Raw genomic sequence first — 16,928 nt, forward strand, 5'->3', positions numbered from 1 at the left:
GCTGCGCGACGTCACATGCACTGCGGCTGCAGATTTCTTTATTTCTTTTTTCTCAGAACTTATTCATTAGACAGAGAGAATTTTTTTGACGGGTTGACCTTGCTAAAGTTTCTCCATGAGTTGAGTGGCTGAGCTAAACCTCAGCAAAATAAAAAAAAATGCAAAGTCAAACTTATTTGCTATATATAAAAAAAAAGTGTTGGGAAAATATATAACTTTCGTGGGATAGAGTAATCTGTTTTGCGCATAATCTGTCATGTGGACAGAGATATTTGTTTATATTGCTATAGAAAACTCTTTATTAAAATATCCGGTTAACTATGGGGCGTTATTTTTTTCCTTATAGGCTATATGCACAGTTTCCCCACGTGACGTCTTCCTGGACAGTCAGCCAGACGCTGGACTTCTTGTCGCTGATCGTTTACGTTCACAATTAGCAGGTTCCCACACAAATGTAGAGAAGCTCAGGATCTGATTAAGGACAACGAGTTACTGATGGAGTCACAGAAACGTGTTACAAACATCATGTTCACTGTGAATCTGTCCCAAAGGAAACGCCAGCTGTCGTAAGGGACGGAGCTTTATCTTAGAGCTAAAGGCTAGTGTTGAAAAATGATAATATAACATGTAAACAAGTAAATATAATTTAAACTAACAGGACGATTTTTTTTTGCGCAGGCTCGTTCCAAACGCCTCGCTAGTTTTATTTTTTATTTTGTGTTAGCCGCGTTAGCCTCAAGACAAAAACATCCACGTTATGAACACGGAGTTTCCTCCAGTGAAGTCGTTACGTCTCATGTAATATTTTCTAACCTGCTCCAGTCACATCTGAACTTTTACTCGCTGTCCTTTACCAAATCTTAAGCTATGGCTTCATTTCTGTGGGACCTGCTAATTCGGACAGGAAGGACAGCGTCTGGCTGACTGTCCAGGCGGAAATCACGTGGGGTCACTGTGCATATAGCCCATTACCCTGCAGTGTCTTGCCTTAAACAATATTGTATGCACAGACTTACAGTTTGAAGTAGTGATGTAATTTCAAAGTTCTTGTGTGTTTCCTTTGTGAGCCACGCTTCTTGTCGGGTCACACAGGCATCGTGGTGATTTCTCAATGTCTGCAGCCAACGAAAATATCTTACTTGTGACTACAAAACAAAACAAAAAATCACTGGCTGTGTTTACATGTATCTGCCCTATGAACAGCATGAGACTTAAGGTTAAAACGTTGGATAAAACATTATAGCCATGTAGTGGTATTCCTTTTATACATGCATTAAAAAATGAATGAATAAATAAAGCCTTTTCTATACAGTACAGTGGTTCACAAGAAGAAGAAAAAACATCTCACCTCAGATTTCCCATGTCCCTCTTTATCCTTCGACTCATTCATTGTTGCTGAAAAAATAAAGTTGAGTTAACTATGGTAGCTGTGAACAATCTTTGCTTAACGTCCTGAGATCTCAGACATAGTCTATTGTCCCATTGTTAGATGAGTTATTTATGTTTAATGCCTCTGTGGCAGTCTCAGCTCCACTTCCCACAGCACATGGTGCTACAGCAGCTTCTTACCACTATGCTAAACATGTTCAATGTTATGGTTATTCTCAAAGCTAAGACTGGGTCAGACAGAAAAGTTATGGACGACCCAATGCAAAAAAATGCCCTCCAGTATTGTGGAGCTCAAGATAAATGTCTAATTACTTTACACCAACGTTTTAACTGTATAATGTATTCCTTGTTAAAGAAAAGTGAGGCCACGTGAGTCTGGTTTTGCTAATGTACAACTAGCATGATAGCTAACCACCATGCAGCTAGCTAATCAAGCTAATATCCACTAAACTTTTCAACAATCTAATCTAAAAAAAAAGAGCCTCATATACCTTCCTATAAGTAGACAGTTGAGCAAAAAATAAGTCTGTCTCTTTATGTATTGTGGTAGAAATGAACAGAAAAGCTAGCACATTGCCACAGTACTTAGCACTGTTTTTGAAACGTTTTTGAGCACATATCTTAGAACATGAACATTGCAAACTAATTTGTCATGTCTAACATAGTTAACTCTCCAAAAAAGACTTACCAGTTTGTTGACTGTAGGCTACGTGACATCTGTCGTGGACGCAGATGCAGAGAGATGCAGAGCACGGGTAGTGGCACCACTAGCTCCTCCCCCGCAATACAAAATGGCGGCCAGGGATTTTGCAAACCAAAACAAACCAATGCTAATTTTTTAAAGAATATCAAAAGACAAAGGGTTAAATAAATTAGACGAAGGAGGAATGGAATTTTCACATATGCCTACAGTGAAAATTGTGCCTGTGTCCACAGGCTACTTAAAGCCTTAATATCCAATTTATTTTTAGCATTGATTTCAAAAGAAGAATTAAATATTAAGAGTTTTAAAGCATGATGTCTGCTAATCAGCTATGCTCTAACTTTTGGACACAGAATAAAAAATGTTCAATTGAAGATTTGTCTAAAACTTTATAAACTGAAAAGTTTTTCAATGTAGTATTGAATGTTTTCTTTCTTGTAAAATATTGTGCAATGGTCGGTAGTTAGCACATAGCTGATACCTGTGTGTCACGATGTAGTCAAGCCACCATTTTGTATAATGAGACAGTTTAGAGATGGACATTATGAGGACCTGTTAACCCAGGTTTGTGTATCACGACGTAGTCAAGCCACCATTTTGTATAATGAGACAGTTTAGAGATGGACATTATGAGTACCTGTTAACTCAGGTTTGTGTATCACGATGTAGTCAAGCCACCATTTTGTATAATGAGACAGTTTAGAGATGAACATTATGAGGACCTGTTAACCCAGGTTTGTGTATCACGATGTAGTCAAGCCACCATTTTGTATAATGAGACAGTTTAGAGATGGACATTATGAGGACCTGTTAACCCAGGTTTGTGTATCATGATGTAGTCAAGCCACCATTTTGTATAATGAGAGTTTAGAGATGAACATTATGAGGACCTGTTAACCCAGGTTTGTGTATCATGATGTAGTCAAGCCACCATTTTGTATAATGAGACAGTTTAGAGATGGACATTATGAGGACCTGTTAACCCAGGTTTGTGTATCATGATGTAGTCAAGCCACCATTTTGTATAATGAGACAGTTTAGAGATGAACATTATGAGGACCTGTTAACCCAGGTTTGTGTATCACGATGTAGTCAAGCCACCATTTTGTATAATGAGACAGTTTAGAGATGGGCATTATGAGGACCCGTTAATCCCAGTTTGTGTCATGATGGAGCATCACCACCAGTCTGTTGTTATTGTTGATAGGGATGCACCGATACTACTTTTTTCTAAAACTGTTATGAGTACTTTGACTTGAGTAGCCTACTTGCCAACACCATATACCAAAACGAGTACCATGCATTTTTCTCAAACATTCTTGTGTATAGATGGTTTATAGACTATATCATAGCAGACTAGTTAGTAGTTACCCATTTACCTGAGAAACGTAGATTTAGTTATATGAGAATCTTACATATGCTATTTTATTCTTTTTTTTTTTATTGAATATAATTTTCATTACTATTAATCATTTTTTCCAAGGCTTAATTTGTCATTTGTTTCCTAGGTCCTGGATACCTGATACTATCGGTGCATCCCTAAATGTTTGTTTTCTAGTTCGTTTTAATGGACCTCTCAGTCTTAATTGTTCTTTAAACGTCACTATTGTAAACAAAACAACAATATTAACAGCTTTAATATAGCTCCTTTTTCACAAATTGTCCCGACCGGCTACAAAGTTTTACTACAAAAATGGCAAAGGTGGCTGGAGACCAGGCTGGGACTGAGCTGAGCCACCAGGCCAGATGCAGCCAATCTTAGGGGACAGCTGAGAAGCCACACCCAGTAGCCATGGGGGAGGGTGGAGTACCTGCATACAAAGAGGTGAGAGGGAGGAGCAGAAGCAGGACACAAGTCCCTCCCCAACACTCAGACAAGCCAATTTATAATTCTATTTGTCAGTCAATCAACTGTATTTGATGAGAACCATTCATGCAAAATAACACAAAGTGCTTTACAAATATTCACGCAATGGTTAATGACATAGATTTAATGACTGATTTAGACTTGATTCAAAGCAGCCAGCGCTGTTAATAAACGCCCTTATAGTGAAGATAAAAAGATAGAGGCCGCTATGAAAGTTCATGGGAGGCAAATGATGTGGTGCACATTGAAGTTGGTTTCACATTGGATGTTGGATATTCACTTCCAACACTTAGGTTGGCTACTGCTCTGGAGACACCTACAGCATGTTCCACACAGCCCACAGCTCTAGACTGGTGAAATCCTGTTCATGTGAAGCCTACATAAAATCACATTTATGGCGCTTTTCTACCTTCATCTGGTAAAAATCGTGGAGGCAAACAATAACAGTGATCGCTCCTAGGACAGGCTATAGATAGACTCAGGGCAGATAAAAGTCCCTCTGCAGATAGGGCTGAAGGCTGAAGAGAACATTTATTTTATTTTTTATGATTTTCTTTTGGGTTGTCTGTGTTAACAAATCATGTTAACATTACGCTTATATTGAATTAAGTTGAAATAATAATCATTAAACGATTATGGTGGTGACTGTGGCACAGTTGGTTGAGCGGGTCGTCTCATGATCAGAAGGTCGGGGGTTCAAATTTGCATACTGTCCTTGTGTCTTTGGGCCAGACACTTCACCCTCCCTGCCTCAAGTGTCTGCGTACACTGTTGTATGAATGATAGAGTGAATGGTTCCTTGCTGTGTGCCTACAGTATGTAGGTGGAAAAGTGCAATATAAGTTACCATTTACCAATAAAATATATCCATTTTAGTTTTAGCAGTGGTAGCTAGTAACTTAAGAAAACCAGTTACTGTATTTCTCATATCCTGCTTATTTGCTTTTTTTTAATTGCATGTTACATTAAGAAAACAACTAATATTTTCATGTATTTATAATGTAAAAGGTTACAAAGGTTGAAGTTGTAATAAGTGCAGTGCAACAGCAAACACATGGTGGTGGTGTTTTGTGGGGACTTGATGATACACACTACCAGAACATGGTGTCATATGAGGACTGATGCAGTACCAACAGCCACCTTGTGGGGGCGCTGTTTTGTGGGGACCTGTGATACACAGAACCAGAACATGGTGTCATATGGGGACTGCAGTACCTCAGTGTGTCCACTAGGGTCGCATACACTCACACTAATTCAGGTTTTGGACATTCTGGGGACTTCTCAGGAAAAGTACATGGGGCCCATCTTGAGGCCATTTCTAGCCGTTTAAAAGCATTGTGCCTCTGGGGACCTCGAATGAGGTCCTCATAAGGTTTTAGGTCCCCACATGGCTGGTGTGTATACAGGCGGACGTCCCCACATGTGATGCTTTACAAGAACGCACGCACGCACGCACACACACACACACACACACACACACACACACACACACACACACACACACACACCTCTCACCCTTTGCCTGAGCAGAGCAGTGGATCCCTCCCTGCCTCTCTTCTGGCTCTTTCTCTTTCAACAGAGCCAGTTAATTACACCCTACTGCTGCAGGCAGCTTCAAACCACCACTAATTTAGAGTTCCATTACAGTAAACTGTTCCACATGTGCATCCACAGCCCAGGCAGGCTAGGGTGGCCACGTTTCAGGAAGGCACCCACCCCCATCCTGCCAACATGGCTCTACTGCCATCTTACTTTTAATGCATTCATCCAATCTCTAGGTTAGACCCACTCTTTTCCATCTCTGACGCACTCTGCACCAATTCTCTATAATCATGTCCATACTCAATCCTTCCCTCCGGCCCCCACCATCTATTCACTGCTTATACAACTCGTACCATGACCCAGTGCAGTGATTCCACTCTGCGTTTAACACACTAAAACATCAGTAAAGATTTCACAGTGGGTCAAATGCGAGAAGGGGTACAGACTGGAAAAACAAAGCTGCCTGCAAGCTCATACTGTATGTGTGTTAAGAAAATGTACTTGACTAGAGCACATTTCAGTATCTGCCTCATGAACTCGTGACAGATCCCATAAAAACAGGAAAATGTGTCTGGGAGAGAAAAAAATAGAGGATGTATAAAAAATGATATCCATGTGGATTTAAAGCTGTGTATTAAAATTTTTGAACTGGTCCTATTAATACACATTTTAATTAGAGAATAAAAAAAAGCCCGCTGCACTTTTAAGACTGAATGCCTTATAAAGAAAACATAAAAGAGAACCAGCAATAGAACCCAATAACCTCTCACTCCCAAACACAATAATGAATTAATAAAAGAGTTGGCGCCAGTGATTTTTAATGAGTCACATCAGTCCGGCAGCTTTTTACACAGCCATTTGTGTTTTATGTCAGGTCCTGTGGTAGGCTGCTTGGCCAGCCTGTCTGGGGCTATAAGGGGATAAGGGGAATTTGGAGTGACCTCATCCCCCTGTTAGCCAGGGCCAAATGGGCATGAGGCCTCTACACTTCCCCTGAGCCTGGGGGGCACACAGGAGGCAGCAGGCATCCACACCGAGGTAGGCAACACCACAGCCAGCAATGGGTGGCTCAGGTCTGTGCGGGACTTTCCATCATTGCTTAAGAGGTGCAGCACTTTAAATGTTCTTTCTGTAAATAGTGCAGTGCTAAACTCATAGGTTACGCACAAGATAATGTTGATTTCATCAAAAGATAATCCCATTAGGAGGTTGAAATGAAATCAATCGAGCCTGCAATTTGAAGACAGCAGTACAAGATGAGACATGCTTCAGGACAATGACATTGTGCTGTTTAGTGTGGAGTTTGTATTACAGCAGGAGTAGAAAAGGAGCAAACAGTGGCCAGAAAGAACGAGGGCTTTTCCCACAGATTCAGTGTCTGTCAAACAAAGGATATTCAATCCTATGTCAGCAAAAGAACAATTGTGTCTTAATAGTTGTGTTTGTGTCGGTTCCTGGGGCCATAAGAACTGTAGTCAAAAATAACTAAGACATCTCCAGATAAGCAAATAACAAAGTGAAAGTTGTGGTTTTCAGCAGGATTCTAGTTTGCAGTAGTATGTACTCATGAACATGAAGAACAAGCAGGATGTACATAAAGAAAATGTATAATGCAACACGTGTTTTTCCTTTAGAGACACATTTTCTCTTTACAGTACCAGAATGAAAGAAAAGAGGGAAATAAAAGAAAGAAATATAATATAATAGCTAGTATCCAAAGGTCTCTATTTGAAGCCCCATATCAATAAACAATACTTTACACTGTTTTGAAATCCAGACATACCACCTCATCCATTGAATAGATCTGCTTTGTACAGCCTGCAAATTGTAATTATGGAGAAATTGGAATCAAATTGACAATTGGCCAATATTCGCCATCGAACTTTCACCAACTGTTTTCACTGTATTCACACAAGCTAGGTGGGTGATGTGCCTTGGCCAAGGGCAGTCTGACTTAATATTTAGAGACTGCTCACTCCTCCCTATTTACATTAATTCCTCCATTCGAGAGAGAATTCATGATGGCAGCTCCTCCTACAGAGCATAAAACCAAAAATAGACAAAAGGCCTCCACAGTGCTCCTGGGCCAGACTATCAAAGGCCAAGTCTAACACAGAAAAAATATAACATGAAACCAGCGCAGCAAAAATATTGTACTCTTCTCAGCGTTGTCACAGGAATCAACTGTATTTTTAGAAACAATAAAAGCCTTTGGAGCCAGGCTTTTGAGACATGTAAAGTGCCCATTGCTTTTCATGCAATCTGGAGTCGCCTGTAGCCACTAGGGGGTGGTATCGCAGCAATGTCAGCCCCCCACCATAAAGAGAAGTGCTTTCCTTGCCCATTGGTCTGCACCTGTGGAGCCGGAATTTGAACCACCAACCCTCTAGTGATGAGATGATGATCAAGGTTCACAAAAAGCTGACTATTTTAGGCATTATTCTCTTTAGAAAATGAATCAAATTTACAGTGAAACATAATGTGCTATCTGATCTCCTTGCTGGAGTCAGCACTGTTATGAAAGTGATGCCCTAAACACATTACTATCTGATGTAAAGCTGACAGCTACCAATCTTTCAACAAGTGTCTCGTTAATGGCTCCACATGAGACACCTAGTGACGGACACTCCTGTGTTTCTAAACACCCCGCATTCCTTCACCAAGAACTTGTTTGACATCTGCCTGCTTCTGGCATCGCACAAACACGCATTTGCCTACAGCCACGATGCAGAGTTGCACTGGTTTTTAATCAGTCAATCAATAAAGTAAATGCTGCTTCTCATAACAAATAAAGTGAGCAGTTTCTTTTCTTATCCTGAACTTGTATTGTAACTTATCCAGAAACGTTTCAACTGACTAACAAAAGTTCAAAAGGTATAAAGGCCTCTGAAGTGAAGCAGCGGAAATTATGGAAAGACTGACAAATGAAAGAGAAGCGTAAACACTTTGTGATTTGGTGAAGTCATTCTGACAGTTGGCTGTTTCCATGATGTGGTGGGGCCCTTTAGTGAGTTTAACAGGAGGCTCCTTCCAACAGGAAATCATAGCACAACAGGAAAAGCCAAAGAAAGATGAGAGCTGGAATTTCTGAGAAAACAAACGTATGGAATAATGGCAAGATTTGGGGGTACCGGCAATTAACTTTCGGATTTGACACTGGCATGTCCAAATGTCTAGTTCTCCGTGCTGACAGAATTCACTCCCCTTTCACCACTACTACAGCAGACCTGTGGAACTCACAGTAACACAGAGAAACAAGTCAGGCCAAAGGCACTCAGGCAAACACTGGGTGTGAAAACAATCTTGTGCCAGAACATCTTAAGATGAGAGCTTCAAGGCACATACAAAAATGTAAATCCTCACCATCACAGCAGCACACCTGCGAAAATACACATAGGAAATGGTGAGCAGATAGTTTCCTGCTTAATTATAGAGTGGTGGCAGAGCGCCCCTAGATCCTCTGAAAACACCTGTCTAACCCTTCCCTTCACGGCTTTAATTGCTATAGAAATTCCAGAAAGAGACAGGTAACAACAACTCCCAGATTTAGTGTGAGCAATGACGAGTAACAAAGAGCAACTGTTAGCAGATTTTGCAATACAAAGGCGTTGTGTTGTCTTTAATTCCCATAAATCCCTACAGTTTTACGTATGTGTGTCATAAAATCTTAAACCTACCTGACTCTTCTTATTTGATCACCTGACAGCAAAATACTACATCACAACAACTAATAAAACAAGTTTGTTGTTATTGCTCCCACAGTAAAACTGACATTGGAACACACCTCACAATAATTTATATTAATTACGTACAAATTTATTTCAATAAAGATTGTGTAACAATAATTGTGCTCTTTGACCTACAAGTGCTTTGATCAACTTCATCTACACTGTATGAAGATGAAGTTGTTTTAATTGATAGCATTCTCCTAAAAAGAGGGGTGTTTTTTGTTGCAAATCACTCTTAATAAACTGCCATCATAGTTTGCTCTAATAGATGACAGGAGAGTTAAGTCAGCCATCAGCCACAAATCTCTGTCGTTTTTTATCTATTACTTCAGTTTTAACACTTTGGCTGTGTCCACCAGGAAGTGTTAACCGTGGGCAGCAGGTGCAGACGTGAAGCCGTCCAGCTCCAGCAGAGATACAGACATATTGGCCAGTAAACCAAAAGGTAGGAGAGCAGAGACAGCAAAAACAAAAACAAATTCTGATATCAAGTGTCTCATCTCAATTTCACATCACATACTGCAACAACCAAACACACTTTGATACACCAAGCAGCTGTAACAAGTGTAACCTGTTAACCTAGTGCATATGCCAGCCTTCATAAATTATGTTCCCCCACATTGCAAACAACTTGAGCATATAAACATGTTACAGACTCAGTCCACAAGAATCAACTCTTTTCCGATTTGCAAATGCAAAAAATATGTTTTTCTTTGCCAAGTCTCCACATGTTTGCCTATAAAAAAAAAAATCAGGCCAAGGACCAGTGACGGCTCTACACTTTGTGCATAGTAACACATTTGTTAATAATAAAGCACTCAACAGGCCTCGGCCCCGCTCGCTAATAAGCACAAATTTCCGCACAGATGAGGCAGGCACACACATGCTAAAGTATGTTTTCGTATAAACTCACTGTCATTCACACTCCTAAAGACAACAAACAAGAAACAGTTGTGAGAGTCAAGAATTTTCCCTTGAATTACCACTGTGGTTACACTTTTGCCCAACGTTATCCTTTGAAAGTTGACAGAAAGAAAAAAAAAGTTGTTGTTGGTTACTTACCAGTGCAGCCTTTGATGTTTAGATATTGTAGTTGATATTAAGCGCTGATTAGCAGTATCCCAGGACAAGGAGGAGAATGTGTGAATGTTCATCAATGTCCTACTGACAGCAGCAGACAGACTAGCAACACTGAGCCTCTCTCTTTCCCTCGGTCCCCATCTCACTCCGCCTCACTTCTTTAGCTCCTCAGATCACTCCCTAAACATAGCTGTACGTACACCCACTCACTCTCTCACTCACTAAGAAATAATTATACCCTCTGATTCATAAAGCCTTCCCATGTCACGTGACCTAACACTTCAAATATACAGCACATTTTTTTCACAAGCCACAAACTGCCTGGAGGGAAGAAAAGGCCCAGAGAGCTTAGGTTTCTGTTTTTAATTCTCTCTCTCCTCTTTGTTTCTAAGCAGAAGTCGTTTTGCGTTGCTTCATCTTGTTTTATAGACAATTGAACACACACACACACGCACACACACACACACACACACACACACACACACACACACACACACACACACACACACACACACACACATATATATATATGTACTGTATGTAAAAAAAAATATGTATATATATATATATATATATATATTCCACCACAGTGTAACTAAAAAGCAATATACAGTATTATACAGTATGTACAGGGGCTTATAGGTATGTTACTTTCCATCAAACCTATAAGCCCCTAAATCTGTTCACAGTAGTGAAATGGAAGTGGTCGACCCACACCTTGTTGTAGTGGAAGTGGTGTGTATGAGATGGCACAGCCCACAGCAGTAGTGACAGATCTGGGTGTGGCCATGAAAATGCCCCTCTCTCTCCATATGAGATCATATATTTCAGATGTGTGTTTATGTGTTTGTGGTTCTGGGCGTGTGCCCTGTTTTCTTAATGTTATGTTTCTCATGATGTTTTGGTTATGAACAGCTCAAACCTCAGTACTGGGAGGAGAGGACACACCTAAACGGGCACCTCAACGGGAACTTGCACCTCCTCAGGCCAAAGGGCAACAACTTTTCAACAGTAACAGACAAATTCACCACTAAAGTACAGTATAAAAACACATGGGTGTAGGCATTAACAACACATTGCTGTCTATATTACAATAGTCATATAATGCAACAGGCACAGTGAAGCTTAATATAATGTTTTTAAACTCCTTTATGTCACAGTTAAAGGCAAAATGTCTCAAACATCTTTGCTAGAGGCAAACATATAATTATCATTTTGAAGGCATGTCACAGGCAGTTGTCATAGTGTTTGAATGCCATAGTCTACAATATCCATGCATATCACCCAGCCAATATAAAAAAGTACCGTAGGCATTACTGCCATTTTTTTTTTTTTGCTGAAACCTGATATTCCGTCAGGAAGCAAATACCTAAGGTGAACTGTGCTACAAAACACACTCCACCTGATCCTTATCTGGTTTACATTTGATTTATGAGTTGGTTAAGAGGCCACTAAAGCTAATATGGATATGTTCACTGTGTACATAGCAGTACTAAATCAGCAATTATGTAACCTGAACTTGAAAATAAATACAGCCACGAGACAGAGCAAAAACAAACTCTGCTACTACAGGTATATAGAGTAGCAGAGTTTGTGGGAAGTGAACAGCTTTAAATATCTCGGGGTGCACAATATCCCAGGACCTGAGCTGGACAACACACACATTTTTTGAAAAAAAAAGAAAAAAGGCTCGCCAACACCTGTACCATCTCAGATGACTGAGAGACTTTAGACTCTCATCCCCAGGTGCTAGAAAACGTTTACAGCTGCACCACTGACAGCATCCTAACCGGCAGCATCACAGTGTGGATGGGGGGCTGCATGGATTGCCTGGCTCTCGAGAAAGTGAGGATCCTGAAGATCAGTCTTCCTAAATTGGACAACATTTACACCCTGAGATGCCGACACAGGGCCGAGAAGATCGTGAGGGACACCAGCCATCCTGATAAAACCTGTTCTCCCTGATACCGCCCTCTCAAGACAACAACTGAGGATGAGAAGCTTCTATCCTGAAGCTATTAGACTGACTCCAAGCACCTCCTCACTCTAGTAGTGTGTATTTTTTCTCGTCTTATATGTTTTTGTTTTTGTTGTTGTTGTTGTTGTTGTGGCAGCTGGACGGCACAAAAGAGAATTTCACAGCATGTTATACTGTATGTATATGTGTGTGTGTGTGACAAATAAAGTAAACTAAACTATATTGGAGTGTAATTAAAAACAATATGGCGTTATTGTGAATATTGTGAAAATAGCCTGGGCATCTACTATGCACTACTGTATATAGCCTATATTTATAAAGGTTCTATAATTTCATAATGCAGTTTGTATATAAAACACCTCTCAGAATAGGTTAAGAGGCTGAAAACTTCAGAATCAAATGCATGAAGAAAGTGGAGAGCTGGGACGGGTGTTTGTCAATGCTGTGCTTCTTATGAAATTATGTCAGTGAGCTGGGGGGAGCGTGTGTATGGGAGGATGTGTTTAGGCTTCATAGATGCTTCCTCCCCAATGCACATTCACAGGCTGCTTTTGTGAATGTACTGTATGGGTCTATGTGCCGGAGATTGGTGGATGTAAGTGTGTGTGTGTGTAGGCAGTAGCGGCAAAGGGTCAGAGGTTACTAGTGTTTGTGTTTCAGTGTCAGTGAAGTGTGCTTCAGTCGAGATTTATGGTCATTGTGTCTGGGAGGCTGCAGAGTGGGGGATAATGAAGATAGATCAGGGTGCTATCTCTCTCTCTGGGCACCACTGGAAACACGGCCCTTGGCCCCTGCCGCTCTCGTATCATTAACTTCAGCCGTGACATCATAACGCGCTGGCCTCACATCAATCCTGACACTATGCGCTCTGACAAAAAGTCCAACAACACAAGATACTCGGGAGGAGTTTATGTAGCAGGCACAGGCATAGCTCAGCATGTAGCTCTACTGCTTCTATGAATTTATGAAGATATGAAATATTCATGGCAACATTGTACAGAGTCGTGTGTTTCCAGTTTGAATTTTGCATTCACAAAGCTATGGAAAATCAAGACCTGGGGCTGTGTGAGAAGGAGCAAAAGGGACAGAACAGAAACAGAAGCTTAGGAGAAAAACGATAGCAGACCTTTTACTTTAACAAAAGCTAGATTGTGTCAATTACGTTTTTTTACTTCAATGTCAACGTAGTCAGTCGCCAGCGTTAATGGAGACTGATCCATATATGTGTACTGATAATTAAGTACACATTTATACAATACAGTAAAGTGCATTAGTCTTAGAAGTACTTTAGGATTCGATTGTCGTTCATTCACTCTAGCCACAGATCAGCAGAAGTGTAGGTAATCTAATCTTTATATATATGCCCCCTTCTCACACACACACACACACCACTAATCACTCAGTCACAGGAAAGCATTTATATAGGCAAGGTGGGAGTTTTCTCTGGCTCAAAGACATAGTATGAAGGTCAACTTTCACATTGTGTGCAAGTTGAATTGAGGACCTTCACTTTTTTAAGCTTCTTCTAGCCCTTGTATACAAATTGGAAAACTGGTTTAACACACAAACCAGAGGTCTATTTGTGTTTTCTAGTGTTGCATCTCGACTACAAGAATGAGAAGAATCTCCTGAAGATAGAAGCGAAACATCCTCAAGTCAACCAGTCCAGTTGACGGTATTGGAATGTTTCTCCTACGATGGCTAATTCCTGGGTGAGCCAACACAAACACTACGTAGAAAGTGTTATCATCTAATGAGTATTTCTATTTAAAGATCTAAATCACCAGCGTGCAACATTCTGTAAAAAAAAAAAAGTATCACAAACTAACTTCTAATGCAGTCATAGTTCACAGCGCATTACAATCAATGTGACAAAAATGTTATCCTCCAGGCAAACCTGCACACTATAAAGGGAACAGAAAGAAAGTGGACGATGGAGAAAGCATTTGTTGGAGGAGAAATAGCGAGCTGAGGCAGAGATTGAGGTGAGAAAGAGTGCACAGCGCTGGTGCCTGTGGCGGCAGGTTGTAATTAGAAACAAGATGCCTATAATGAGATCACTAATTCCACACATTCAGATTGATGTCATGTGAGTTTGGGGCTGTATGGAGCGAGGCAGGGGACACAGGCCAGCACACACACACGCGTAAGCCATTTACACACAAGTCACATAAATATACACTCGCTGGCACTTTCAGAGTTACAGAGTTTAACACACATCCTGAGAAATGAAGGAGCTCATTCATCACTGCTGGCAAACTGCACTCATTTAGGGTCCAACTGCCTTCAACCAAAAACATACACACAGGAATACTACGCACACAAACTTGTAGTAATGGAGAAATGTATGTGTTAGGGACCAAACGTCTTTAACTACCATGTATCCTCAAACAAAAATAAATAAGAACCAGATTTGAAATGCGGTGAAAAGGACAAAAGATTTTTCTACTCCAGATGGAAGTGAAGAAAAGCAGAGGGAACTTTTTTTTTTTGTTAAGCATGAGTGTGTTTGTGCATTTTTGGGGGTGCATATGTTTAGAGGTGGTTATGTGCCAGTACGTGTCCTGCCAGCTCTCCAACATGTGTGTCCAATGAAAGGTGAACAGCTCTCCTGTCTATACCTCCCCCCAAAATCAGCCATGATGTCACCGTGAACCCGTACTGAACCCGCCTCTGTCAAATAGCATTACTTCTTCTCTTCCCCCTCATTTTCTGTTCCCTTCTTTGCAATCATGCCGCGCCAACCCCTCCAAATAGTCATATTTTTCATTCGATTTTTAAACAATGCACATTAAACTAAATCACTGAGCTGTCACTGTCACCAGCTTGAATGTAGACCTGATTGAAACGCGCCACGATCGCAATTGAGAACTACTTTTGGGGTCACCACCAAAAGCTATGTGACTCAAGTTTGCACTAGTGATTCACATACTAATTTACAAAACACAGCCCTCTGCATTTTTCTCATCTTGGGGCTGGCACAATGAGAAGGCTTGTGTTGTTGTGACCCCTTTTGGTTGCTTTTGAAAGAGAAGGAGTATGAATGCCAAATTGTGCTGCTGCTGCTGACTGGGGGAAATGCCAGCCTGTTCTGATTATCATAAACTTTGCTAAAGATGTGGTTTTACGGAAAAAGGAAAAAAAAAGGGGGAAAAAAAGTGCATGAGTAAAAGCAGAAAAGACGAGGAATAAGGGGGGAATGCAAATGAAAGAGGGGAGAGGGAAAGAGGAGAGGGGTGGTGGGGGCAGCAAGAAGGCAGCCAGAGAGCCACATATGGAAGTGATTCTGTAATTACTGCAAATCTGTGAGCTCAAAAGGAAAGGTCTTCTTTTCCATGCCTCCTTCCCTGCATATAAAACTACCCTTGTGAGAAAGCTGCACACCACATTCTCCACAGGAAAAAGGGAAGAAAAAAAATATATAGTTTTGTTTACTTTTGGAATTTCGGCAAGCTGAATAACTTGCCTTCTGTGGGCTTGTATATGTTTATGTTATTATAAATGTGATCCCATAATGTAGAGGGGGGGGAAAAACCAAGTCAGGTGATGACACTTATCCAACATAAAATTGACTTCTGGAAAACTGACTCATTTGCTTTGCTGGGTTAATCCCCCGTAATTTGTGAATGAGAGCTCATCACACGCGCGCCTAGTGGATAACACACGCGTAAAGCAAACATTCAACAAGCTGTAGGAGTTGGGGTGGGTCGTATAGGGGATAGACAGTCAATGATGAAGACCGTCTTTGAGCCTTGGGGCAAAGCAGCGCAGTGCAGGTGTGTGTGTTGGCAGCCACTTCTGCTCTGCCCGTCCCTCAAACAGTTAAAGCAGCCTGTAATTATCCCGTGCCCTGCCATAACGTGTTCGCGTGACGAGAGCATGAGTACAGTCGCAGCACACTCAACCAGACTGACGCAACGTTGAACAGCCACTTATTTGCGATAAGAGATGATTTATGACAAGAATAGCTCCCCTTACCTCTGTTCGTCTGTTTCGGCTTGAGACGCGGGCGCGTTCCCCTCACAAGTTTCAAACGTGAAGTCGGCGAACGGCAGGCGCGCGGACACCGAAGTTTGCTGTGATCAAGACAAAAGTCGAGTTACAGGCAACACTTCGCTATCTCAGACGAGTGCCTCTCGGGATCACGTCGTTTGGTTTTACGCCTCAAAGATCATAACAGTCATTTGTTAGCTTACCTTCGTCTGTTGCCAATCCGTCACTGTGTCCCAGCAGCTCAGGGGCGGTGATGGGAGCTCCCGTTCGGACGAGAGCATTCTTGGCAATCTGGCTCCCCCTAGCGAGGCAGCTCCACTAGAGTCTACGCGTGCGATGTCATAGCAAAAGAAAACTGAGTGGCTGTGCCTGCAGTGCTATTCTTGTGTGATTCTTTCATTTGTCCATTCATTTGGTAGTTAGTATAGGCCGACCCGATGATTGATACGATTAATAAAATAATGACTATAAACTGCTTAATAGGCGAAGTAGTATATGCCTATGTCACAACAAATGAATAACCTATAATGCACAAGCAAAGACCACTGAATTTACCCATGTTCTCACATAGGCTGATTTCGGTTATTGATTTATTGATTTATAGTCTTGGAGTGCGCGAGGCAAATAGAACTACCTTTGCAACGTTCA

At 41.1% G+C, this 16,928-nt stretch overlaps 1 protein-coding gene across 1 annotated transcript in view; it reads right to left on the reverse strand.

The window, feature by feature from the left end:
- rarga (retinoic acid receptor gamma a) overlaps nt 1–16,512 on the reverse strand; it is a 44,262-nt gene extending 27,750 nt beyond the window's left edge. Inside the window, exons 1-2 of the mRNA XM_079557867.1 lie at nt 16,484–16,512; nt 16,266–16,363 (exon numbers count right to left, since the gene is read on the reverse strand). The gene's annotated coding sequence lies outside the window, so the exon portion shown is untranslated. The remainder of the gene's footprint in view (nt 1–16,265; nt 16,364–16,483) is intronic.
- Between the last annotated feature and the right edge of the window lie 416 nt (nt 16,513–16,928).

The sequence above is a fragment of the Gobius niger genome (assembly GCF_951799975.1).
Source record: "Gobius niger genome assembly, chromosome: 6".
NCBI classification, from domain to species: Eukaryota; Metazoa; Chordata; class Actinopteri; order Gobiiformes; family Gobiidae; genus Gobius; species Gobius niger.